This window comes from Microtus oregoni, unplaced genomic scaffold (assembly GCF_018167655.1).
Source record: "Microtus oregoni isolate MIOR12 unplaced genomic scaffold, Mior012 000068F_ref0000429, whole genome shotgun sequence".
In the NCBI taxonomy this organism is placed as follows: Eukaryota; Metazoa; Chordata; class Mammalia; order Rodentia; family Cricetidae; genus Microtus; species Microtus oregoni.
Window position 1 is genome coordinate 814005 of NW_024543975.1, and position 16699 is coordinate 830703.

At 50.4% G+C, this 16699-nt stretch overlaps 1 pseudogene; it reads right to left on the reverse strand.

The window, feature by feature from the left end:
- Positions 1 to 13091: 13091 nt before the first annotated feature.
- LOC121440538 overlaps positions 13092 to 16699 on the reverse strand; it is a 59981-nt pseudogene continuing 56373 nt past the window's right edge.

The window sequence follows — 16699 nt, forward strand, 5'->3', positions numbered from 1 at the left end:
CACATCCTCCCTCTGTGCACAGGAGGTGACAGCGGTGGTGGCAGCAGCAGTCCTCAGTCATGGCTTCTGGGCTGTGTGTTCTCTAACTCAGTGTCTGCCAAGAGCTCTCACGACCTGGAAATGATAGCCAACACAATCAGAGGCTCCATCCCGAGGGCTGAGGTGGGGTTAGTTACTGTAGGGGCTGAAAAGATGGATCACTGGTTAAGAGCACTGGATGCTCTTCTAGAGGACCTTAGTTCATTTCCCAACAACTCATAACTGTCTGTAACTCCAGTTACAGGGGATCCAACACCCTCACACAGATACATGCGGGCAAAACACCAAAGCACATAAAATAAATAAATCTTTAAAAAAATAATTACGGTGTAGAGAGGAAGACAAGTCGAGAAGGTGGAGGACTTGGGGGGTCTTGGGTGGAGGATGGGGGGACCCTGTCATCAGGAGGAGATTGGCACACAGGCCAGGAGGCCCCAGTAGAGCTCAGTAGACAGTCCCAAGGAGGCTTTATGTGGGGTGTGCCCTTGAGGGAAGCAAGGCACCCCTTGAGGGGTTCAGAGTGAGTTGGGTGAGGGGCTAGAATTGTCAATATACCGAGGGATTGGTAATGAAGGGTTCTGAGCAGAGAAGCTTATGACTGCGTGGGGGCACGGTCATCAAGGGAATAAAGATGACATTCAGGGGTGACGCTGAAAGGGGAGGAAGTGAGAGGTGTGTGGATGGGAAGGTGTGAGGGACAGGGCAGGTGTGCAGATGGGAGGTGTTGTGAAGGACAGGGATGGGGCAGGGCAGCTATAGTGAAAGAAGGGGCTGAGGCCGAGGGACCATAGACCAGAGGGCCCAGTCTGGGCACTGTGTGCCACTGGTCAGCAATGTTAAGGAGTAGAGAGAAACTGAAGGACTCTGGTGTTAGAAGCCTAAACTGACAATGGAAAGCTGGAAGGGAACCAGGAATGGGAGGCTGGAGGAGGTGGAGAAAAGGAGAAAAAGGTGGAAGATGAGGAGGGGGTGGGGAAGCTGGAGGAGAGGTAAAACCTGATGAGAATAGGCTAGGACCAACAGGGCTATTCTCAGACAGCCTGGCTCCTCTCCAAGGCCTTCACTGTAGAAGGCAGCAGAGGACACAGGTGTGCAGGAGGGGGTGGAAGTGGGGCTTTTGTGGGTTCCAGTTAAAGTAGAGAAACCAGTACCTGTTTATATGCTGTTAAAAAGGAAGGGGAGTGCGTTTGTGTGTGCATGTGCGTGTGTGTGTGTGTGTTTGTGTGTGTGTGTGTGTATTTGTGTGTGTGTGTGTGTGTGTGTGTGTGTGTTTGTGTGTGTGTGTGTGTTTAGTCATCAGTACAAGCAGGTCACCGGGTATGGCCCCAGGTGAGTGGCTGAGCACCTGGCTGGAATTCTATCCAGGGAGGCAGTGGTGGGGAGGCAGAGGCAGCCCTATCTCTTGTAGCTGGAGGCTGCTCATCTCTGCTCAGGGTGGCCTGGAAGAGCTGTGTGCTCATCTTCCCTGCCACCCATTGTTAGTATGATTACCACCAGTCCTCAGCAACTCCTCCAGCAGGCTGGGTTCCAGGAGTTAGATTTCTTTAGAATGCTTCTGAGGAGTGCAGGTGTGTTTTGAGAGGTCCTTGGGTTTCCAGAATCTTGCAGGTGCCTGTGTTGCTGAGCTCACCTCCCCGCCCCCACCCCTCCCCACAAACAGGCCCAGGGAGATGGCTTGGTGGTGGAGAAGCTCCCTCCTCCCCTTGCCCTCCCTTCCAAGGCACCCAGTCAGGTGCCTGCTCCATTCCCACACCTAGCAGAGAGTTTGGAGTTCCAGGGGCGGGACACAGAACATGGAGTCCTGGCGTCTGTGAACACTGTTCTCTCCACCCCCAGCAACCTCCAGTCTTTCCATTCCCCGGGGCTCCAGAGGCTGCTTCCGGAAACTAAACAGGTGTTTAATTTCATCCCCTGTAGAAGTGGCACTGCAGGTCTCCTGGGAAGGTGCAATTTTCCTTTGTCACCTAGGCCACTCTCTCTGTCTCCACCTTGTCATTCCCCCTGTGAGCACCACCTGGGCAGTGAGGAGGGCAGCTGGGGACCTACATGTGGGCTCCCAGCTTGGCTCCTGGATCTCAGCGGAAGACTCAGTGGTGTGGAGCCTAGGGTGCCCTTCCATTGCCCTTCTCTTTTCAGTGTGTGTGTGTGTGTGTGTGTGTGTGTGTGTGTGTGTCTGTGTCTGTCTGTGTCTGTCTCTGTGTGTGTATGTATGTTTCTATGTGTATGTTTTCACACACTCATGTTTCTGCATGTGTGGGGGCTCTGGGGATACAAACTCCAGTCCTCAACATAGCAATCACTTTAACCAATGAGTAGGGGCTGGAGAGATGGCTCAGTGGTTAAGAGCACTGCCTGCTCTTCCAGAGGTCCAGAGTTTAGTTCCCAGCAACCACATGCTGGCTCACAACCATCAGTAATGAGATCTGGTGCCCTCTTCTGGCCTGCAAGCATATATGCAGGCAGAATACTGTATACAAAAATAAAAAATTAAAACAAACAAACAAAAAAAAACCAAAACAATGAGACCTTCTTCTGAGACCTTCCCTTTCTTCAGTTGTTTGGGAAGTGGACAGAATTGATGCCGGACTTAACATGGCCTTACCCTCCCTCTCACTGAAAAACACTTGGGTGCAGGGGCCTTCGACTGCACAGGACCCGGGCACTAGTGGCTCAAGCTGCTTTGGAAGTCAGCTCCAACCTTTCCTTACATTACAAAGCAGAATGTGGGCAGCGGAATATTGCTCAGTCTTGAAAAGGAAGCGATTCTGGTCTATGGGCTGAGAACACTACCTCAAGTGGAATTATCCAGTCCCAGAGGAACAGCCGCTGTGAGATTCCTCTTCTATGAGGAATGAGGGCAGAGGCTGGAAGGGGAGCGATCTGGGGCTGACGAGGAGGATAGGGGACAGTCAAACGGCTAAGTCTGTGCTCTGTGAGGTGACAAGAGCTCTGTAGACGGACGGTGCTGTGGCTGCAAAGCAAAGCAAGTGCACTTAGCTCCACAGACCTGGACACTTGCAGATGCTCATGGTAAGTGGCTTTATCACCGTGGAAAGAACTCAGGGGGCAATTTGCCCGAGGCTGCCAGCTGCCAAGAAGAGCGCCTGAATGGAAGCCACAAGGAGAGGCTAAGGGATGCACCTGCTTTATTCTGACACTTTTCCCACGAACCATTGAAGCAAAAGGTTAGTAAAACTGGGGCAGTCTCAGCTGCTGGAAATTCCTCTGCACGGGAAGAGCACTCATCTTGGCCCTGGCACCTGTTGGATGGAAGTAGCAATGACTCTGGCAACAGGAGAGTTCTCCCAGCCTGCCCTGGGCACAGCGCAGGAAGAGGTTAAAGGCATACAAGAACCATTGCTCTGCCCTGCGGGAGTCCATCACAAAAGCCCAGAAGCTACAGTGGGGTGCAGGAGGGAGCATCTTGGGGTGCTCCTAGGAGCAGATGTGATCACAGGGTAGAGGGAGAAATGAATGGAATGGGAAACTATGCTTGGGGGGCTTTCCTAGGTGAGGTTGACACCCTAGCAACTATCTACAGTGGGATGTGTAGCATGTGGCCGAGGTTTGTACCAGGCTTGTCTGGCCAAACAGGACAGAAGGGAATCGGTTCTCTGGGTCTTGAGTCACTGAAACTCCGCTATGTTAGCCTGGCTTTCAGCTCCAGGAGCTGTGGATCCAGACACTCAGTCCATGTCATCTGGGCCCATTCTTTTCTTTCCCATCTTTTTTGTTCTACCTTCAACCCCTTTTGTTTTTATTTGAGACAGTCTCATAGCCCATTCTGGTCTCCAACTCACTATATAGGTTGAGGCTGGACTTGAACTCATGGCCCCCGCCTGCTTCTACCTCCTGAGTGCTGGGATTACCTGGCAGGTGCACACCCAGTTCTGCTTTCCTACTCTGTTCTGGTCTCTCCTGTTTTTTATTCTTTCTAGCTTAGCTTCTCAAGGGCCAGAATTCCAGATGCGAGCCACCACACTCAGCTCTGGCTGGGCTCTCGCCTTTCCTAAAGCAGAGTCTGTTCGCCAGGACGTCTTCCCCCAGCTGGGAATACTCCCCTCATTTCCAGGGATGCCAGCCAAAGACTCAGGGCTCACTGGCAGACCATGCAGCACTGAGCTAGGCCAAGGCTGGGGACCTGAGAGTGGAGTCTAGTAGATGCTAGAGGGAGTCCAGGATGGTGCTCCTGGGTGGGGGGATGGAATTCTGGGGAATTGGGAGCACCAGGAGTCCTCCAGGTGGCCAGAGCAAGCTGCACCCATCCAGACTCCTCCCTCTCCAGCCTCCATTCTGCCCCACAAATGCACTAACTCTCACCTCCTGGTTCCTTTTCACTACACTGCAAACCGCCCAGGATGCTGGGTGAAATCTGGTTCCTGCTTGGGTGCCAGAGGCACAGTCTGGTGGTGCTTCACCTGCCAGCTGACACCCCGCCCCTCCCCTGCTGCACTGTAGGACTTGGCGGGCACTGGTGGCTGGGTGAGTGCCTTTGGTTGCTTACTGGCTTTCTCTTGACCTTGAGCTCCTGATCCCCCTGCCTCTATCTCTCAAGAGCATATCCAGTTTATATAGTGCTACGGATGGAACCCAGGGTTTTTATACCCTAGGCAAGGGCTCCATCGACTCACCCTCACCCCCACAAGCTCCACCGCTCACTTTAAACAAAAGCATGTTCTGGCGTCTGTACACTTTAGTTAAGAAACGATAGCCTAGCTGAAATTCATCTTCGACTTGACATCCCGGTTTAGTATGTGCACTGTTTGGCTGAATCAGCGGCCTCTGGGCTCTTTCTTACCTCCTCTGTTTAAAGATAATACTTCCTGCTCCCTGTCGCTGACCAGCACTGGGAGGCAGCTACAGCTCCCCACCACGTCCCAAGCTGGACTTCCTTGGATTTCAGTTTCCCAAGGCTAGCCCACAGAATACCAGGAAGCATTTTTTAAAGCCCTAACGGCCTGCAGGCTCCTGGATTTTCTCTCTTCACTCCATTTTCTGCTACAGAGCAATTTGGGACACTCAGCCTGTGACTCAAACGCCCTGGGGATCGCAGCCTCAGAGATTAAGGCGGAGATTAAGGCGGCAACTCTGACTCTTCTCTCACCTCTGCTGCTCAAGTCACACACAGCAGGCTGTCCCCCCCCCCCGCCCCCCCCCCCCCCCGCACTAGTCACCTGGAAGCAGAGAGAGCTTAATCAATGGGAACACGCTGAGAAAGAGGAAGGGGTACGAGCGTAACTGGGTGGTACTAGTTGCTCACCATGGGTCTTTTTCAGCACCTACTGTGTGTCACTATGTAGTTTATAGTCATGGACACAGTGACATCTTTTCCCTAGCAACTCCTAGCAACCCTGGTGTCCTCTGGGGGAGAAACAAACCACAACTGTACCATCATCATGAAAACCACCAGCTATGTGCGGAGGCTCTTATCTCTAACCTAATGAAGTAAATCTCAAAACTGAGATTCTCCGTCACAGTGACTATATGCTCACTGGCAGTAGGAGGATGGTGACTGTGGTCACAAAGCATGTCCAGACAGCACGCTGGAGGCTGGCGGGTAGCAACACTGAGATCAGTGGAAATAGAAAAGAACTGGGGCCTGGAGAGAGGCAGGGGTGCTGTTTGGAAGAGTCTGTGGGGTGGGGGGGGACTGAGTAGTGTAAAGAATTGCTCCCTGGGAGGACGTGGGGAAGACCACTTCCAGGTAGAGGGAGCAGCTGAGGTGCTAGGGAGGCTGGCCTGCTGGGGAAGGAAGCAAAATGAGAGGGTGGGTTGGCCTGGAGAGCGTGCGGTGGAGGATGAGGACATTTGGTGCCTTGAGTAGCATGAGGAAGACTTAGAGTGTGACAGAAAAACCACAGTTAGGAGTCAAATTTCAAGTGGAAGGGTGAATTTTCAGGTTGGGGGATCGTCTGGATGCTGTGTTGGAGGCTGGCAAGGAGGCTGCTAAGCCAGCTGGTTTTCACAGGATGAGCATCAGACACAGCCTGGGCTTTGCACACTCTGGCTGGTGATGGGCAGGGAGCTCATCACATGGACATTCACCAGCTCTGGAGGTGATCACAGCACTTCTAAAGTTGGGGAACCCAGGACCCCTGGCCTCCCCACTACACATCCTTCAGGCTGTGCGATTTTCATCCCATCCTGAGCTTGGGTGTCACTCAAAGCCTGTGGTAACTTCCTGGGTCAGGAGGCCTTAGCCCCACCTGAAACCCTATCACACCTCACCCTCCACCTCAGCCTCAGGGATGATGACTCTGTGTGGCCTGACTGTCTTCTCCTTTCCACAGGGATCTGGAATGTACTCACACGGCAGCAACCTGCCTTATTGCACGCCTGCCTGGCCACTTCCGGGCACATCAGGGTGACCCAGGAGAGTGTGAGGCGTTTCTGGGCCGGTAAGAAAGCTCTCGGGTAGGGTGGAGCCTGTGATAGATAAATGGCCCTTCTGGCTTCCCCAGGCTCTGCTCAGAAGCTGCTGGAGTCCCTAGGCCTTCAGCCCCATCCCCATCACACACTGCTGGGCCTTGGTCAAGTTCAGTAAGCCCTGATTCTTGAGCAATGGGATTCCAGGTTCAGTGAGAGACCCCTCACAAAAAGCAAGGTAGAGAATGAGAAGATGCTGGGCATTGACCTCTGGCCTCCACACACGCCCATACATGAACACACACACCAACAAATAGCATACATGAAAAAGAGACAGATAGAGGCAGGAGGACAGACTAAATCTGGGTGGGCTCCCTTCCTCTTTTACAGGAGAACCAATCTGGAATGTTTCCCATGTAACTCGCCCAACCCTGATGGGCAGCCTTTGTCAGCCAATGATCTTCAGGAGGTTGGACCAGGTTAGGACGTGACCTTTTGGGTACCCAGAGAAAACCGCCGCCTACAACCCCCTCCTCACCAATGCTTCTCCCTCTGTTTTTTGCGTTATATACCTGAGGTTAGACTTTCTGTTCCTGTTTTGTGAGTTTGCCCCTTATAATAAAGAAATATAATTGGAATTAGCTTGGGATTTTTTGACTAGTGTTCTCACCCCCCTTTTCCAGTAATATCTGGCACTCAACGTGGATTGTGGGAACCGGTATACCCCCTTCTCAAGACCCCCATGGAAGCCGTAGCTCACCCACTTTTTCCAATAACACTACCCCATCGCCTCCCTAAGACCTTCACCTAGCGCCAACTCATGAGGTTCGGGGGCTTCATGGTGTGAGTCAGAGAGTCGCAGACCTACCGTCCACAGCAGAATTATTTCCAGTGCTCATGGGCTGAGCTACAGATCCACACCGTCCTTCCTATTGGAGGAAGCTCCAGCCTAGCCTGGGTCTGGCTTTGGTGATTTCACAGAAGGATACCATTCATAATGGCAGATGAACCCCTGCCGTAAGCCCTGGGACCGCTCTGTAGACCTTTCGCCACTCTCTCCAGATGTTCACTGTTTGTAGTAGGATGACCATGTCCATCCAGTCTGGTAGAAGTAAACAGGGTCTCACACATGACAGTCCTCAAGGTGGACCTGACTGTTCTACAGAGGACACTGTGATGGTAACCACATGCCACAAAATGCCAGGACTAAATAAAGTCTTTTCACTCTGGGATTTTACTATCCTTCTTTAGAGTAGTAGTATTAAAGACAGGGTCTCATGTAGCCCAGGCTGGCCTCACACTCACCCTGTAGCTGAGGATGACCTTGAACAGTTCTCCTGTAGGCAGATTGAGCCTACTCCTCTGGGCTGCAAAGTGTTCCTACCATGGGCCCTTGTAGTAAGTAAGAGCTGCAGGCCTCTTCCCACAGCCTGGCTCTTGGCCACCTAGCTAGCTTATGCCCCGAAATAACAACACACAAATTGTATTCATTTAGACACTGCCTGGCCCATTAGCTCTAGCTTCTTACTGGCTAATTCTTACATCTTAAATTTTTTTTAAATTTTTTAAATTTTTTTTTTTCGAGACAGGGTTTCTCTGTGGTTTTGGAGCCTGTCCTGGAACTAGCTCTTGTAGACCAGGCTGGTCTCGAACTCACAGAGATCCGCCTGCCTCTGCCTCCCGAGTGCTGGGATTAAAGGCGTGCGCCACCACCGCCCGGCTTAATTCTTACATCTTGATTACCCATTTCTATTAATGTGTGTAGCACCCCAAGGTGCGCTTACTGGGAAGATTCTCACCTACATCCATCCTGGGTCGGAGCTTCATCGCGTCTGCCTGGGAGAGGGGAGCATGGCGTCTGAGCTCACTTCCTCTTCCTCCCAGCATTCTGTTCTGTTTACTCCTCCCACCTATGTTCTAACCTATCAGGGCCAAGCAGTTTCTTTATTAATTAACCAATGACCTTCCTCCATCAGGCCCTGCCTGGGGAATAGTGGGAAGGTGGAAGGAAAGGAGTCCCCCTTCCCATAGTCCGAATGAATCTTTTTCCAGAGGAGAGTCAAGGCCTGGAAGATACCAACAGAAAGATGGGATTCCTTTTCTTTCCTTTTTTTTTTTCTTTTATGTTGTTGGGTTTTTTGTTTGTTTGTTTGTTTGTTTGTTTTCGAGACTGTAACAGCCCTAGCTGTCCTGGAACTCGCTCTCTAGACCAGCTGGCCCCTGGTGCTAGAATTAAAGGTGTGTGCCACTGCCGCCCAACAATGAGACTCCTTTTCTATTGCGTTATTTCCAACAGGAATACTCTGAGCCCTGCTTAAAGTCTGAGATTGCATGACCTTTCTCCTTTCCCAGTGGGAAACCACCAGTTTCCAAAAATCTCATCAGAAATCCCCCTTCTAGTAAAAGGACACACCTAACCTGCCTTATGCAACCTGTAGCTCCTGGTTTCATCTTAAAATCGATGTTAAAACAGATTTTCAAAACCCCTAACCCAGCCTCACACTGGCCTGGACTGTCTAGTGTGGCCAAGGATGGGTGCTGATCCATGTCGAAGTCACTAAAAGATTTAGGGAGCTCCTCAGGCTGCTGCAGGAGACAGCATGGTGCTGTGCCTTTGTCCCTGCTGCCACTGACAGGACTGCCAGTTCCTGCAGAAGGGTCAGTATGTTTTGACTGCTAACAAAGTTGAACTTATGAAGAACATGGAACAAAAACAGGGAAGAGAAGGGGTGGGGCTGGAGAGATGGCTCAGCTGTTTAGGAGTACTTGTTGCTTGTAGAGGACTCAGGTTCTGTTTCCAGCCCCCACAAGACAGCTCACAACCATCTGCAACTCCACTTCCAGGAAACCAATGCCCTCTTCTAGACTGCACAGGGACAGCACGGCCACAGAGCATAGACACACACACAGGCAGAACACCACACACATAAAATACAAATATATAAACCAGAGAGAGAGATTGAGGGAGGGAGGGAGGGAGGGAGGGAAGGAGGGAGGGAGGGAGGGAGGGAGAGAGAGACAGAGAGAGAGAGAGAGAGAGAGAGAGAGAGAGAGAGAGAGAGATTGAGGGAGGGAGGGAGAGAGAGAGATTTGTACCTTTCACTGCTGTGGAACAGGTTATTTGGGGGCCGGGCTAGTGACCTCACCTTAGAGAGGTGCCAATGGGAGCATATTTGTGATGTGTTCTTCCTCAGCCTCCCTTAGCCCAGCAGTCCTCTCATTTAGGGAACCGCTCCCATCTACATCCAAATCACTCCCAAGCTGTCCCTGCCCTGCTGAACCCTAGCCTGCAGCCTGCTCACTTGGATTTGGGGGCCTCCTGTCCTGCTGGGAGTCACAATCTCTCGAAGGCTCACAGAGCCTAGCTTCCACTAGTTCTCAATCTGGCTATGCCGAGCCTCTGCTAACCAAAGTCATATAATAAGTTTAAGGCTAGCCTGGACTGCCTGAGAAAGAAGGAAGGGAGGGGCACAGATGGAAGGAAGGAACGAGGAGGGAGGGAGGAAGTAGAGGGAGAGACTGAGATATGGGGTACATTGAGCCCGCACCCTCAGTATCATGCCCATGGGTCCTTGGGTTCTTCTCATACCCTCTGACATTCATTAAACACTTACTAAGAAAGACACTAGGTTCTAACTTGATTTCAGCAACTCTGGGCTTCAGACACTGGTACTAGATTGTTTGACAAGGATCTTGCACCCACCACGGCGGCCCCTTTGTGCATGCCTACTTTTCCATGAAGTGGAAATACTGAACCCCTGGGTTTGCTAGCCCGTCTCCCAGGTCCCATCACTATAGTGTGTACATGCTAATGTGGGGGACCGGAGGAAGCAGAGTGAGCAGTAAAGTGGTCCTTCCAGGTGGGGTTCCAACTCCCCTCTTTGTGGTCTATCTACTGTCCTTTCTTGTTCTGTTATGACCTTGGCTATGTGGAGAAAGAAGGGCCCAATACCATGTCTACCCAGCCCCTGCAGACCCTCCTGCTATACACACAGGCAGACCCTTGGAGGCTCCGCTGGCCACCTCTGGAATTCGCAAATAGGTCCTCGGTGTTTTAAGCTACCAAGAGTTGGGCTGTTTTGGTGTGCAGTGGACTCTGGACAGTTCTGCACTGACTCCCAGCCTCCTACAGTACAGGTTCAGACAGTGACTTGGGGGAGAGAAAAACTCTGGGGAGATACACGAGCAGGAGGACCTGGAGCCCACAGGCCAGTCCTCCGAAATAACACGGTGGCACAGCTATGAACACCCCCTTGGGGTTTTCCCCTGGAGGAGCACACTTGTAAGTGGAGCAACTTCACAGCACTTTGCTGATGTCCAACCCATAGGCACTGCTGAGGCCAGAGCTAGAAAACAGTCATTTCCCTCGCCAAATTGCCACCACTGAACTTCCTGTCGTGCCCGACTCTGGTGATGGAAATTAATTCACTCGATGAAAATCTGGCAGAGAAGGAAAATGGGCATGCTGTGTAGGGGATGGCTCTGAGCAGGAGTTCAGAGACATGGCAACAATAGATTATGTGTTCGGATGCAAGCAGATGTACCAGGTTTCACAGGTATCCAAGAAAATCATCTCTAAACCTCTCTCTCTCTCTCTCTCTCTCTCTCTCTCTCTCTCTCTTTCTCTCTCTCTTTCCCTCTCTCTCTCTCTTTCCCTCTCTCTCTTTCCCTCTCTCTCTTTCTCTCTCTCTCTCTCCCCCTCCCCCTCCTACCTCTCTCTCCTCTGTTTATGTGTATATATGTCTCTCTTTCTGTCTCTGTCCCTGTTTCCATCTCTCTGTGTGTGTCTCTGTCTGTCTCTCTTCCTGTCTCTTCTCTTTCTGCCTCTCTCTGTGCCTCTGTCCATTCTGTTTCTCTCTGTGTGTCTCTGTCTGTCTCTCTCTATATGCCTCTCTCCCTGTTTCTGTTTCTCTCTATCTGTCTTTCTGTCTGTTTCTTCCTGTCTCTCTTTCTATTTCTCTTGTGTGTCTCTCCTCCTGTTTTCATTTATCTCTGTGTGTCTCTTTCTACCTCCCTCTCCCTGTTTCTATTTCTCTGTGTGTCTCTGTCTGTCTGTCTCTCTCAATCTATCTCTTCCTCTCTATTTCTCTCTCTCTGTGTGTGTCTCTCTACCTGTTTTTGTTTCTCTCTCTTCCCTCCTTCTCTCCTTCCCGCCCTCCCTCCCTCCCTCCCCAGTTCCTGACATTCAGACAGCTCAGAAGTGCTGAGCCTGCACAGAATCTGCTTCCCTCACAAGTTCCTCCATGGGACAGAGGCTGCAAACCATGCTGGGACTGACACTAGGAACCACTGGCCTGAAATTTAAACTCTTAAAAAACTAGAATTTTTTTCATGTTACAATATATGATAAGGTGATTATGTAGCCCTCGAAAGTTTTAGTAGTTGTATGGAGCTGCTCCTTAGATGACTTTACCTTATTGTGTTGTTGTCCTCCTCCTCCTCGTTGCTATACTTGAGGTCTCATCGTCACAGGATGGCTGCCACAGCTCCAGGCCTCATGTAGAGTCTAAGACAGCAAGGGCTTCTTGGAGTCTAATCTTAAAATCCAATATGATCTCACATCAACCAGTTTTGACGTTCTGCTGAGATCAAAAGAGATGGAAAACTAGATCACTGCTAAAAGGGAGATATAGAGCCACATGGCCAGCAGATTGGGATGGGAGAAATTTGCAGACATTGAACATTCTACCAGGAAGCAGCGGTGTACTTCAGTTGTTAGCATCTGGCCTAGGCTTAATCTCTTGCGTTATATAAACAGGGTGTGATGATGCACAAGGCAGAAGTTCAAGGTCATGAAAGTGAAAAATAAAAGTGTGTTTTCAACAGCCAGAGGCCATTCACTGGGCCAGCAGGGGACTTGCTCCCTGTCTGGTCTAGGTGACATTGGCAGCTAGAGTTCATAGAGGCATGCGCTCACCATGGCAATCAGCCCAGTGCAAACCATTTGGGACAACCAGAGCCAGGACAGGGCCTCCTGGAGTCAGACTATGCACTGGCAGGGGGCAGCTGGAGTTGCAGGGTAGCTTCCTCTTGGCGTTCATACAACCCCTGATTCAGTCAGGCCGGTGTGTATGCAGCCATTTAGCTCAACCCCTTCCTCTGGCAGCTGGGACACAGGGCAGTGTGTCATAGCTGTCAGCGAGGAGTCAAAGTGCCCTAACAGCCCTACAGCATACTTAAAAGTAAAATAGTTAAAACGAGTGCTCCAAGTGTATGATTATGTTTTAATAACATGGCCACAGTATTTAATAGCTCTTTGTTCTCAGTCAAACCCCCATGAGGAGAGTTGGGGCACTTTATGTATTTATTAGGGATCTTACCACGAAGTCTGAGGGACTCAGCCTGACCTCGTACCCCTCAACCTTTGCACTATGTGGGGACACAGTCACAGGTGCCGTTGTGGACGCTGAGCTGCTGGCTCCGTAATTTTGCACTTTAAACTTGCAGAACTAGGAGAAACAAAACAAAACAAAACAAAAACAACAAAAACCTTTCTGCTGCTTATGAATTACACAGTGCAAAGCGTTTTGTTCCAGTTGCTGACTTAAGAGAAAGTCAGCCTAATGTTTTAAATTTTTGCTGTGTTTTATTTTGGTTTCCTTTTTGAAAGATGGTCTCACATATCCCAGGCTGGCCTCAGACTCATGGTGTACCGAAGGCTGACTTTGAACTCTTGATCTTCCCATCTCCACCTTCCCATGTGGTTATGCAGTGCTGGAATCAACACCAGGTCTTCTGCGAATGCTGCGGATGGGCTCTATCAGCTGCGGCATCCCCAGCCTTTGTCAGCCTGTGTTTTAGTGACACAAGAGAACGAGAAACATTAAACGCTGAAGCAATGACCGTCTCTGGGCTTCCCGGAGCTGGTGCCTTAGGTCTCGCTCACACACCTGCCTGCCAGTGGTTTCCCTGTGTTAGCTGCCAGAGGTGGTCGTCTAGCTTGTTTCTTCTGTAATCAAGCACACTGACTGTCCGCGGGGTGTTAGGTTCTCCTCACATGGTCCCTAAACAGCACAGGTTATCAGTAAACATCAGTATTGCTCTTAGACCAGCTGTGCGCCTCCTCCTCCAAAGTACCGTCCTCCTGGGTTCTGAGACTTTGGCACAAGTTCACAAGCTCTCCCTCCTTCCCCAGCACTTGTCAAAATATTTTTTCCAAACAGTGTGTCATTCCTGTGACAGAACTCTGGTGCCAACTGTGAGGTTAATGAGAGTGCCTCCACTCCACACCGTCTTGTTTTGTTTTGCCTGTGGACCCAGAGCCCAGTGTTTCTACTCCTTTGATCTCTGAGTGGAAAACAAAACCCCAGGTACTGTAGCCATTGGCCCAAGGAGAGAAGCATGTAGGGTAGGGTTCAACACACACACACACACACACACACACAGAGAGGGGAAGGTAGATCAGACAGCATCAGGTGAGGACAAAGAAGCTAAGGTTGGGTGTCACATGTCACATGGAGAGTCCAAAGCCACAGCATGAGCCTTTGAGAGAGTGGAATTTTCTATCTCCAGTATGATGCTAAGGGACACAGAGTTCCTGCCCTGTCAGACAAAGAGGGAACTGGGAGTTAAGTGGTGATGGCACACACCTTTAATCCATCCCAGCACTCTGGAGACAGAAGTAGAGGATCTCTGTGAGTTCAAGGCCACCCTGGTCCACAAAGCAAGTTCCCAGACAACCAGAGCTGTTACACAGAGAAAACCAAAACCGAGAGAAAGAGAAGGGGAGAAAGAGAGAGAGAGAGAGAGAGAGAGAGAGAGAGAGAGCGCTAGGACATGCTTCCTCTGTTTCCCAGTCATTCACATGTGCCCAGAAGATAGCTTTAAAAATGACTTGTTTTGACTTAGACGTTCAGAGGTATCAGTTCTACTCTATGCTCTGTTGGTTCTTGACCCACAGTGAGGCAAAATGTCCCAACAGCTGCAGCCTGGGATTCAGAGCACAGTTCCCAGGAAGCAGAGCAGAGACAGGATGTGCCCTTTCCTCGCAGAGACCAGGAACTGCTTCTCCTGCAGTCGGGCTCTGATACTCGCTGCTCACATACTGAATATTCCCTGAAGGAAGAGGCATCCTCTCTTGCCACAGACATACCCTGGGCTTTAGATTGGCCCGGTGGTGTGGTGCTGTGTCTGGGAGCCCAGCATCAACAACAGAGAGGGTGGATAGATACTGAAAAACTCAAGTTAGTGGCAGGCTACCATAGCAACAGATGCCAGAAGAAAGACCACCCAAAGTCTGTAAGATCATCAGAGAGGCCCTGCCTGTGTATCAGGAAGGTTCTCCAGAGAGCTGTTATTTCATCTCAGAATGGAGTGCTCCCCTGGGCTAAGTGCTCTCAGGGGTGACTGGCAGCAGAGCCCCACAGTGGGAGAAGTAGGAGGTACCCGGGTACCCAGAGTGCAAGGAAGAGAGAAGAGGCACAGGGCGGAGGGGACACAATGTGCTCTAAGCAAGGCAAGGCTGGCATGCCACAGGTGTAGCTGTGTGACTACGTTTAGGGTTAACAATCAAAATGTGCAACTGTCAGGAGTGTCGTGTGAAGTGGGAATCCCCTCCCTCGGGTGTGAACATGATGCCTGGAACTCAGCAGCTACTTTCAGCCATGAGCTGTGAGCCTTGATGGTAGAAAACAAGGTAGACACAGCCTGCTTCTTTGATCATCATGGATTTGTTAAACTATCTTTCCTAGACTTGTTTCTAAATTTTTGTAAGTTAAAAAAGGTCAAAAATAAAGTTTTCTCATATAAGCTGAAGAGTCCAAGAATAAGAATAAAGAAATATAAGTTCCAGAAATAAGAATGTAGAAATAAAGAAATACAAAGTTGTAAGCCTAGGAGAATGGGAGCAGACTGTCAGCAGCTTTCTCAGCAGCTTAAGGATTAACTATTAACAGTGGGTTACTCCACTTTACAACCCAGAGCTCTGTTTGTGAGGCTGGAGCGGCCCTTTGTGAACTTAGGGTCGCTCTGTAAACCGAGGATCAGCTTTTAGACAACCCCGCCACCACTCATGACCACACGTTGATGTGAGCTGAGTTAACTTTTAAATAATGGGATTATGTGACTTCTGACTTGAAGGTTGCACATTTTCCCATATCCTTCCCTGCCATGCGAAACCTGGGAGGCACAGAGCTTCGGTAAACACCGTGAGCAGGTGGCAGAGAAACAGTGGAGTGAATACAAACACTAGTTTAACTGAAAAACCCTATTACTGAGAATTTCAAAGAAGGGTGATTTGTGTCTAAGTTTCACCTCAAGATTGTAAAAGTTCCTGTTATTGCCTAATGCTTGCTATAAAAGGAGGACTTGGAAAACAGGCCTTTGCCACAGCCTTAAAATCCATCTCTGGCTGTGGTCTCAGCTAGCTGATAAGCTTTTTGTGTCCCATGGAGATTGTTTTTAATTTTTTTTCATGGAATGAAGTTTGCTTCTGGTTTATTAGACTTTGGTGGTCTGTCTCCATCTTTGCACGACCTCTATGAACCCAACATAAGCCACTGAAACCCGAGCACACCTAAGTTGGAATCCTGATTTGGATGGTGTTGCCGGAGCCAAGGAACTGGGGGACTTTCATGAAGAACTCACTGTGGAGTGGTGGACCTCCTCATGATTCTAGGGCCTTCTAGGCCTGCGCGCTGATCTGCAAAGATCCACGGGAGCAAACAATTTCTGTCCAAGAGAGGCCAATGCAAAGATCTAAAGCCAGTGAAGCAAGAGGTATCCGAGCCTTGAGTACTCAGGAAGGCAGGCGCCTGGGGTTCTCCAGCTGAGTAGGGCTCTTGGCTGGCTGGCTGGCTGGATTCTCTCAGCCCAGCACTGGGGTTACAGGCCACTATGTCTGGCCTTCTTACATGGGTTCTGGGATGGAGCTCAGAACTTCATGCCTGCTAGGCATGCTCTTTATGGTTGAGCCTTCCCCACAGCGTGGGAGCAGACTTTTCCTGTAGAGCCCTGGTGTGTCTTTGGAGTAGAAGGCTGGGCATGTAGCTCAGTGTAGATCATATGCCTTGACTTGTGAGGCACTGGGCTCTGTCCCAAACACCAACAGTTTCTTGGCTGCGCTTACTGTGGTTGTTTTTCTGTATTCTCATTTGTTCTGAATCGGACAGCATGAACTTGACTTACCCTGGCCACACTGCTTTCCAAACTTGAGCGTGCCTCAGAGTTCACTGCGGTACTTGTCCAAGGAAATCCCTGGGTATGGGCTGGGTCGGGCAGCATTTGCCTTGCTTAGCTGGTTCCTAATCTGAGGAGGTTTTGCTTGAGCTGATGCTGGGGAACTCATAGTTGAGTT